The sequence below is a fragment of the Accipiter gentilis genome, chromosome 2, assembly GCF_929443795.1.
Source record: "Accipiter gentilis chromosome 2, bAccGen1.1, whole genome shotgun sequence".
NCBI classification, from domain to species: domain Eukaryota; kingdom Metazoa; phylum Chordata; class Aves; order Accipitriformes; family Accipitridae; genus Astur; species Astur gentilis.
The window spans coordinates 34,016,344-34,026,500 of record NC_064881.1 but is presented as its reverse complement, the minus strand read 5'-3'; positions in this window follow the sequence as shown (position 1 = coordinate 34,026,500).

Here is a 10,157-nt window from a genome sequence, read left to right as displayed (position 1 = left end):
TCGATAAGGGTCTGAATGAATATCAACAAAGCACTTGGAGAAAAATCACTTCATCCTCACTGAGCATTTAGAGACAAAACTGCCCTTCTCCCAAAAAGCACTTCTATATTTTGTCAGATGGGGATTGGGATATGGTGACAAAGATAGGCTGAGGTCCTAGTCTGAATTTAAATTCAAACTTTTCCAAATTTAGCAATGTTCAGATGTGAAAGTTTTGCTCACCTCACTGCAAATTACTTTGTATTTTTCTTACATAAACATTTTCAGCGAAGCTGAAACTAGGCACTGGAGGGATATAGTGCAGAGATGACTATCTGATTTAGAAGATGGAATTAAAACCTGTTTCACTGGGGCTTCTCCCACTTGTTACAGTTAACATAGGAATTCAATTCAAGTGAGGTTGGAGGTAACTTTAGAGTCCAGGCCCATGATGATCAGGGTAACATCTGGTGAATCTTGCTTCTACTTTTCTAGAGATTTATCTTTCTCTTTGTTTCCTTGGGGGTTGGATGTAATAGGATACCAGGTCTGATGGCAAGTGGGAGATCAAAAGTAAAGTGAAGAGGGAAACTGAAAAGGAGAAAGAGGGAAAGGAAAAATGGGGAGAAAAAGGTGGTGTTACCAAGAATATTGGAGGACGGCAAGTGAAAATGGACTTGACAGCTTACTGGGAGACAGGGTATGATAGACCCTACAGGAAACTATAGACTTTGGCTCTGGATCCCACTGTTTTTAAACATGGACATTTTTTCATTCCATAGCAATTTTGAAGGCTCTGAAACAATTACTACACACACAGCCTGTAGGCCTGCTGCTGCTTTCAGTTAATGCTGTTGATAGTCCAGAAAGTCTTGCTGATCTCTGACAAAACTGTTCTGGATTTCCGTTATTGTAACTGACAACATAGTTGGGGTGAACAATGTACAGACAGCCTATGAAGATGCCATGAGCAGGAAAACATGCAAAATAAAAGTGAAATGTAGGTCATTTGATAAGGTGATAGACAAAGTCCTACTGAAGTTCATATAACAATAGAACGGTTTGGGTTGGGACGGACCGTTAAAGATCATCTAGTCCAACCCCCCTGTCATGGGCAGGGCCATCTTTCACTAGATCGGGTTGCTCAAAGCTTTGTCCAACCTGGCCTTGAACACTTCCAGGGATGGGGCATCCACAACTCCTCTGGGCAACCTGTTCCAGTGCCTCACTACCCTCATTGTAAAAAATGTTCTTCCTTATGTCCAATCTAAATCTACCCTCTTTCAGTTTAAAACTGTTGCCCCTTGTCCTGTCACTACAGGTCTTGGTAAAAATCTCTGTCTTTCTTATAAGCTCTTTTTAAGTACTGAAAGGCTGCAATAGTGTCTCCTTGGAGCTTTCTCTTCTCCAGTCTGAACAACCCCAACTCTATCAGCCTTTCTTCATAGGAGAGGTGTACCAGTCCTCTGACCATTTTCATGGCCCTCCTCTAGACCCACTCTAAGAGGTCTATACCTTTCTTATACTGGGGATCCCAGAACTGCATGTAGTACTCCAGGTAGGGGTCTCACAAGAGCAGAGTAGAGGGGGAGAATCACCACCCTCAACCTGCTGGCCACACTTTTTATGCAGCCCAGGATACGATTGACTTCCTGGGCTGCAAGTGCATATTGCTGGATCATTGCATTGAATATTGTGAGGGCTGTGAAGGGTAACAAGCAGGGCTTCTGCAGGTCTGTCAGCAGCAAAGACTAGGAAAAATGTGTGCCAGCTGCTGAATAGGGCAGGTGATGAAGGATGTGAAAAGGGCAGAGGTACTCAATTCCTTCTTTGTCTCCATCTTTACTGGTAAGCCAGGAATCACAGGCCCCTGAGACCAGAGGGAAAGTCTGAAGCAAGGAAGACTTACCTTTGGTGGACGTGGATCAGGTCAGGGAACACTGAAACAAATGACATATGTAAGTCCATATCACCTAACAGGATGCACCCAGAGGTGCTGAGGGAGCTGTCTGGTATGACTGTGAGTCCACTCTTGAATAACTATGAAAGGTCACAGTCATCAGGGGAGATTCCTGAGTACCGAGAGAAAGCAAATGTAATTACCATCTTCAAGAAGGCATGAAGGAAGATACAGGGTACTACAGGTCAGGCAGCCTCACCTCGATCCCTGGGAAGGTGATGCAGCAAATAATCCTGAGAACCATTTCCAAAAAAATAAAGGACAAGAAGGTGACTGGAGTAGTCCATATGGATTTACAAAGGGGAAATCATGCCTGACCTGCTAGGCTTCTACAATGGAATGAATACTGGAAAGCAGTGAATGCTGTTTATCTTGACGTTAGCATGGCTTTTGACACTGTCTCCCTTAACATCCTCATAGACATACTGATAGAATATGGGCTGGATAAATGTACAGGGAAGTGGATTGAAAACTGGCTGAACTGCTGGGCTGAAAGGGCTGCGATCAGCAGCATGAAGCCCAGCTGCGGGCCAGTCACTAGTGGTGCCCTCAGGACGGGAGTCTACTGTTTACCATCTTCATTAATGACCTGGGTGCTGGGGGAGTATACACCTTCAACACGTTTGCAGATGATACAAAACTGGGAGAAGTGGTTGACAGACCAGGTGTCTGTGCTGCCTTTCAGAGGGATCTGGACAGGGTGGAGAAATGGACCAAGATGAACCTCATGGAGTTCAGCAAAGGGAACTGCAAAGTCCTGCCCCTGGGGAGGAGCAACCTCAGGCACCAGAACAAGTTGCCCAGAGAGGCTGTCAAGTCTCTCTCTTGGGAGATATTCAAAACCCAACTGGAAACAGCCCTGAGCAAGCTGCCGTATTTGGCCCTACTTGAGCAGTGGTGGGGTTGGACTGGGTCATTATCAGAGGTGCCCACCAGCCTCAGCCATTTTGTGACATTACCTTTGCTGGGACGTGGCTCTACCTCTCTATAATTTTGAGGAGCTATTGGCTCCTACTCTACAGCCAGTGGTATCACATACAAAAGAAGCTGTTTGTATAGCATATAAATGCAGCAGAACCTGTATAAAGGTCACGAAGACATATTCTCTTTTATCTACTCATAGACAATGCAACTGGAGTGAGCGATTCCATAATTCATTCCAATGGGAGTTTTGTTAACATTAGATTTAGGTTCCAAGTGCCTGACCTGCATTTTTATGGGTGATTTGTTAGCAACAGTAGGTAATCCTGCAGAGAGAAGAGGTTTTGATACTCAGCAGAGTACTAACTTTACCTCATCTCCATTTCTACGAGAACTTTAGATAGCAGGGTAATTCATGTTTTCAGAGTGCTGCATTTTGCATCAAACTGTTTACTATAATGAAATAAGTAATTTATTTTTGTCTGAGCCTGCATCACATCTCTCACTTCACTGCTGGTTCTGAACATCAGTAGGAGGTGCTTTAACTGTGCTTCCCCAGACCAGTGATGCATCCACAACAGGATCTTCCACAGCCCAGTGTAAAGGTTCATAAGTGTCACTGGACAAAGTTGTACAACATTTAATTTTTTCCTTTTTAATCTTATCTGTTGATAAGAAAGGTTTGGAATTTCCTGCTTGGGAAAGAAAACTGGCATTTTTATGACCTAAGAATGAATCCTACTTCAACCTTGCTGTTTATTAGTATTAATTGTAATTGTCGTGATCTTAAAGCAAACGCAAAAACTAATATTATCACTTAAGCATAATGTGGTTGGCAAGTATACACAGCAGTTTCATGTCAGGAAGGTATAATGGATGTCTGCAAGCTGAATACTTCATATAAATAGTACTTTTGTATTATGAATGTCATTATCAAATCCAATATAACAGACATAAACTATGATATATTTTGATGTTGGAGGAAAAAGGAATACAGAATGCTATTGGTGAGGAAGGTTCTTGCAGAGCAGAGACAGTTTCTTCTGCGAAGTGGCTGTCACAAAGTGACACTGGATCCCTCTGACACAGTAAAGTTCAAATAAGTGAAATCATGTCAACATCTCTTACATAAGAGATGTAATTTAGTTCCATAAATTACATGAAATTACATGAAACCTTTGAAAGTATTTTAGTGATACTACAGATTTCAGTAACATTACAGCATGTTAACATATTAAAAACTCCTGCAAACATTGCCAACTTTTTTTTACCTAATACAAATATTACGTACCAAGAAAAGACACTTCTCATAAAAGGAAAGGGATTTCTGAAATAATTTACAAAAGCATACCACATGTCAAGTTTTCTAATGCTGAAGATAAGACTCAGTTGCTGATAGACCAACATTTTCCCAGTGCCTGCTTAATGTAAAAAAGACAGAAACCACCACGAGGACAGAATCCCCAAATCCCTTCCCCACATGTTATTACCCTTAAAGTCCCTCTTGTTCCTTTGTCTCTTTGTGGTCCAATGACTCCCTCTCTGTTTTGCAGTGTAGCACAGGTGGGAGGAGAGAAGCAGTAAATGCCAACTTCTTTCCATCCTCGTAGCTGCCCTCGGGTAAGGCTTGGGATTGTCCTGACAGCCCTAAGAGGTGGCTAGACCTCGAGTGCTGAGGAGCACCATGAATCCAGCCCCGACTTTGTGGATGAATACGAGGTTATTATGTGAACAGTGAACATTAAAATTATCAATAGTGTCATTCAAAGTGTGCGTCCAACCCATTCTTTCATGGAGTTTTTCCCACAAGGATATCTTTCTAAGCAAGAGCAGACAACTGACCGAGGCCTAGCACTTAGAGAGGAGTGAGTTTCAAGACACGGGGAGGGATATAAGAGCCCTAACAAAGGAACTTAACTGGAAGAGATGAGGACCAACTGAGTGCATGTAAACCTCTTCTTCAAGAGGAGAGTGCCTCCATGTCTCCAGCGGTGGTAGATGGCAGAGTCTGGTACCTTTTAGAGTGTGGACAGATGTCCAGGCTGAGGGGAAGAGGTCTGAAAGAGGAAGACCCAGGAGACAGGACAAGCCAGTGGTATATCCGTTTTCCTTCAGTAGTTTTTATGCTCAACTATGCTTCTTCCCATGTAGGTATCCCTTCTCCTTCAACAAGACCCAAACACCAAGAACCAAACTGTGCTTATGCAGTAACAAAAAGAGAATCTCTCACTGATAGATTTCTATATGTATTTGAGGCACAATTTGAAAAGCAACAAGGAAAAAACCCTACTATTTTGAAAACCTCCTAAAAACATAAATACTGCTCTTATTTTTGCACCTTCCAGTAGGTAGCTCTTTGCCTTTAAATGCCTAATATTTAAAATCAATCTTGTGTTTCTTATAAATCAAACGAGCAAGTTAGCTTGGGGGAGCAAGCTGTGCAATGTCAGCTGGCCAGCAATAAATGTTCGTATACTTGTGGATATACTTGGAAAGCCTGTGCCTCTTCCACCCAGTGCTGCTCCGATAGAGAACAACCCTGTTTCTGCTGGCAGCCAAGAGTGCCAAGGAACAGCTGCCAGAGCAGCTGCCCCAGGCCCAGGCAGGTCCTTGGCACCGCGGGGGACCTTATTCACCTGGCTGAGCTGCGAGAGACCTGCCAGACTAAGGATGTGGGCATCAAGGTGTGGCAAGTGCATGCAGGGTAACCTTCGTCACACGTGGCTGCACCCCAGCACCCCGCACCTTGCTTCTGCTGCGTACACTGCCCCGTTGTGAGTTGTGCTTTTGGTTTTAAGGGAGTGGAAGGGGAAGGAGTTTTAGATTAATCTTCCCTAAATTACATCTGCAGAGTTTCCTTCCTTTGGTCTAGAAAAGAGCTCAAAGATTATCCATCTAAACAGATTTTTTTTTTTTCCAAGTGCTTCTTACTTGCTCTTTTTGATGAAAGACATCATTTGAGGGGGTTCCTTTTCTATTCTGCTTTGAAAACTTGTGGCAGTAAACCAACAAGTTCCCTTCCCTTTGCATACTTACTCTAATATAGAAACTTCAATCACAGGCTGAGACGGCTTCTCTCTAAAACAATTTTCTTCCTTGATCAGTCTTTGAACCTACAGGTCTTTTATTAGATTCCATAAATGTATCTCTTGGGGGTAGTTTCATCAGAATTAGCTCAAGATCAAAAATGTCAAAGCATCAAAGCAGCAGTCTGTTCTCCCTCAAGCCAAATGCCAACATAATCAGCCCATTGGTATTTTCCCTATATCCCCCTAAGACTCAAGTTGCAAGGGGTTTAACAAGGCTTCCTCAAAAAAGGGAAAGCAAACGATTTGAAGGTGAATCCTCCCAAGTGACTGACTAAACCAGCCATGCAAGGACACTATTTTAGGGCTACATAGACTTGAAGCCATATTACCATTTCACATTTCAGCTTCTCCATTTACCACCCTTGAGGCTCATGCTTCAAACAGGACTGGGAGTGGCAGGGCTGCTTTTGGCACCATGTAGATTGAGGATTGTGGTTTCTACAGTCTGCTCTGTATCAGCTGGTCACAACTACAGCACAGAACTTCTGGCACGCAGAAGTTTCTCTTCTTAAAGCAAGGAAATTATTAGTGAATGTGAAAAATTGAGCAGAAAACTGTTTGATGACAGATGGGCTTTCAAAACAGTAGCAATACTGGTGGTCCTGAAAAGTGATTACATTTACATATATCCGTCACTGCAAGATCATATGAACCTGGCTTCGCAGTTTCAGTAAGAATACCTAGAACTGGGAAAGCTGAGATGAAAACTACTTCTGAAGGTGTTTCCAGCTTTATCCAGTTCTGTTCATCACACTTGTAGCTTTTCTTATGCAGCACCCTATCCAAAAGTTTTAAAGAATCAGTTGTTATTCATAGCCACATGCACCTGCAGACAAAACTGAGTGGCATGTGAGCTATTGTTTTTATTATTAATTGTGCTGTGAAAGGTTCCTGCTAGGCTGAGGTGTTTAAGGGAGTCGCATGAACGCTGCAGGACTGGTGCTCTCCATGGGATCGCTCATGTACTGCCCCGCAGCTGAGTTGGCAGCAGTTGCCTCTCACCACCTCACTGGTGGAGATTACCATCCTCTCCAATACACCAGCTCAGGTGGCTCCTTTCATCTGCCTCCACCCTGAATCAGGTGCCTTGATTCAAGATGGATTAAACAACTTAAAAAAAAACAACAACAAAAAAAACAAAACAAGAGAATTACAAAACCAACTAAGCTGGCAGGTGTTAAAAATGAGAGAGCACAAGGGCAATTGAGTTGGTAGGTAGGAACGAATACCTTGGCCTGGGACCTGAGCAAGGCAGCTGAGAGCAGAAAGGGGAGAGAGAGCAATTTTGCCAGGAGCACATTTAAATTTGGAAGTGAATGAATGTATCATCACCCTCCACGCACCACGAGGTGCCAGTTACCTATGCAATGAGGATTAAAGGGTCTGGCTGCTACTTGTGCCACAAAGAATGTGTCTAATCACCTCATTCAGCTGCTCGATCTAACTTCTTAATCTAGTTTAGGTTCTTTCTCTCTTTTGGGCACGCTCATCTATCTGCGTATGTTTTGCATATAACATATGTGTGTGTCTGTGTATATAGTAAGAAAACCATGTATTTAGAAGTTGAAACTATCAGAATTATGGTTTCCTGTTCACCCCAGCACAAAAGCTCATCCCACACTTCCAGTCATAATTTGTTCATCTTCTGCCTCCATATTATGAAGAAGCTTTAATTATGTGAGTGCAGATTTCCTGCCTGCCTTCCTGCCCCGTACTCTGTTTCACCTCATACACAAGTGCCACCAGTACTATTTTAGTTCATTTTGCTGTGGCTGGATTCAAAGCACTGCCAGCGACCTACATGAAAGACGTCGGACAGAGGGCCAGACATGCTCGCAGGCTAACACAGCTGAAGCTTGGGTCTCTGACTTATCTCTAATTTACAATAGGATCACACACCTCTGTTCTGTGTGGTGTCTGCCCTGAGAGTTCCCGGCAGCGCAGTGCTCCGGCTGTGAAGGTGACCTGGAAGGTGGAAGTGTTGTCGTTCTGTTCCTCAATTGCCAGCTTTGGGGGAGAAAAGAGACCACCAGGAGCCAGAATTTTGCACTGGCAATATTCAGCATTTGGGACTGAACTTCCAAGGATTTTGTCTCATCAGTATTTTAGCCTCTCTCAACAGGCCTCCTGGGACGTGCAGTGTTTTTGTAGTGCTGACGCCTTGTAACTGCTGCCTTCTGCAACCATCAGCATACCGTACTACACTCTCCAGATTAACAAAGTGCTGATTCCCTTTCTCCTTATCTTCTTTGCCCCCAATTAGATTACCCACACCACCCTTCTTCCACTGTACTCACCATGGAATTTTCTTTATGCCAGGTTTTCCAGGCTGTTCAGAGCTCCACCTTTTTAGAGTGGATTCTGGTTCATAGCTTATGAACATTCAGAGGAATGAATTAGCCCATGCCTACCTCACCTTGACGGTTATTCTGGCTTTGATTTCATTTTTTAAATTTCTCTATCAGTTATTTTTAGTTGTTATTTTTTTCCTCCTGCATTTCTCAGTGGTGCAGCATTTATTGTACAAGGAAGCAATCACCTTATACGTGCTCTCAGATTGTGTTTGGGATGCGATTACTACGTTCCTGTGGACATTGTCAGACAATGAATGTAGTCAACAGTTATCTGGTAGAAATGAAAGACTGGGAGCTAGCAGTGTGACTCCACAGCAAATATCAGTGATGTAGTTTTATTATTATTTGTAGCAATGAGAAAGTATCACCAGAACCCTAATGTTATTACAGTTAATTCGAGACAAACAGACATCAGCTTGTAGCAATACCCTTTACTGCTTGCATTAAGCATGTCCACCTGATTTATGGTTACAATGAAAAAAAATCACCATCATGTAAAAAAATTCATATGGTGATGTGAGAGACTGCATGATGACCGTGTGAAAATTGTGATATAAATGGGGACTCACAACAGCCTTTCAAAGTCTGAATTTTAGGATACAGACAAATAAATGAGGCAGACAGGGATGCGGCCACAACATTAGTTCTGAGCACTGCATGTGGATGGGATATTTTGTGAATAAGGAAATCTTCCTTAAAAAGCCAAAAAGTTGAAGGCAAAACCTGCCAGGCAATCAGTACACAGGGAGTCAGGCTGGAATTGGCTCTTCTAAGTGTGAGGCCTTCACGTAGAGCAATTTTTTTTTTTTGTATCATAAAACCAGGAAATATTTTAATGCCTTTGGTTGAGTTATTCATCTCTGCTCTATAGGCCCAAAGAATTATTCACTGACTCCCCCTGACAGGGATTACTGGATCCAAACCATTTAACTGAGGTGCTCTGCTTCCTGCTGAGCTCCAGGTGTCAAAGACTCACTAAGGATGGACTCTCTTTGCTTAGGTGATTTGATAAATAATTAATAAACCTACAAGAACCTAAAAGAACTAGGGAAGAATCTATATTCAAGAGAAGTTTTTAGCAATAGGCAGTTTACCTGTTCTATTATCACCTTGAACAAATGCCTAAATATAATCTGAACAGAATACAAATAATCACTTGGTCAGAAAACAGATTTCGGTAGTTTATTCCCGTAAACAATACTTATGACTTAAACATAGATGTGCTTAAAGCCCCAGATGGGATTAGGCCAGTATTGTGCAAACTGGTTTAAGAGACAGGAGGGAGATTTCTGGCTGGCCAAAATGTTTATGTTCTTATTTCAAACGAGCAAATTAAAAAATCGGTGCAATAAAGAAAGTGAAGAAATGGAAAATAATGTGTAAAGTTATGGAAAAACATGGTTCCTGACCCCAGATATGTGAGCAGCTATCTTTATTAAATGCTTTCTATTTTTAACAAAGGTGTGAGAAATCAAATGTCAGTAATCTAGATTTGCTACCCACCTAGCTAGGGCAAAGTTTTACTTTCAGAGAGTATGATGGTATAACTTTGGGATTTAGCATGTGTCAGACTTGCTAGGTGCTCCAGTGAAGTGAGTAAAATGTGTAAAATGTGTATAAAATTGAGTAACTCTGTACCGACAGATGAACAGGTTGTGCTTGTTTTGAACTTGTACAAATGGGACTGCTCAACCAAATAGGTGATTTATAAAGAGAAAACGCTACCAGGTATATTCTGTCGTGTGAAAGCAATTGGACTAGCCAGTGGGAAGAATATAATGCAGCATAGCAGGCTTTAATTTACCTCTGGAATATATCAGGTACCCTCAGCATTTCCAGATCAGAAATGTTTTG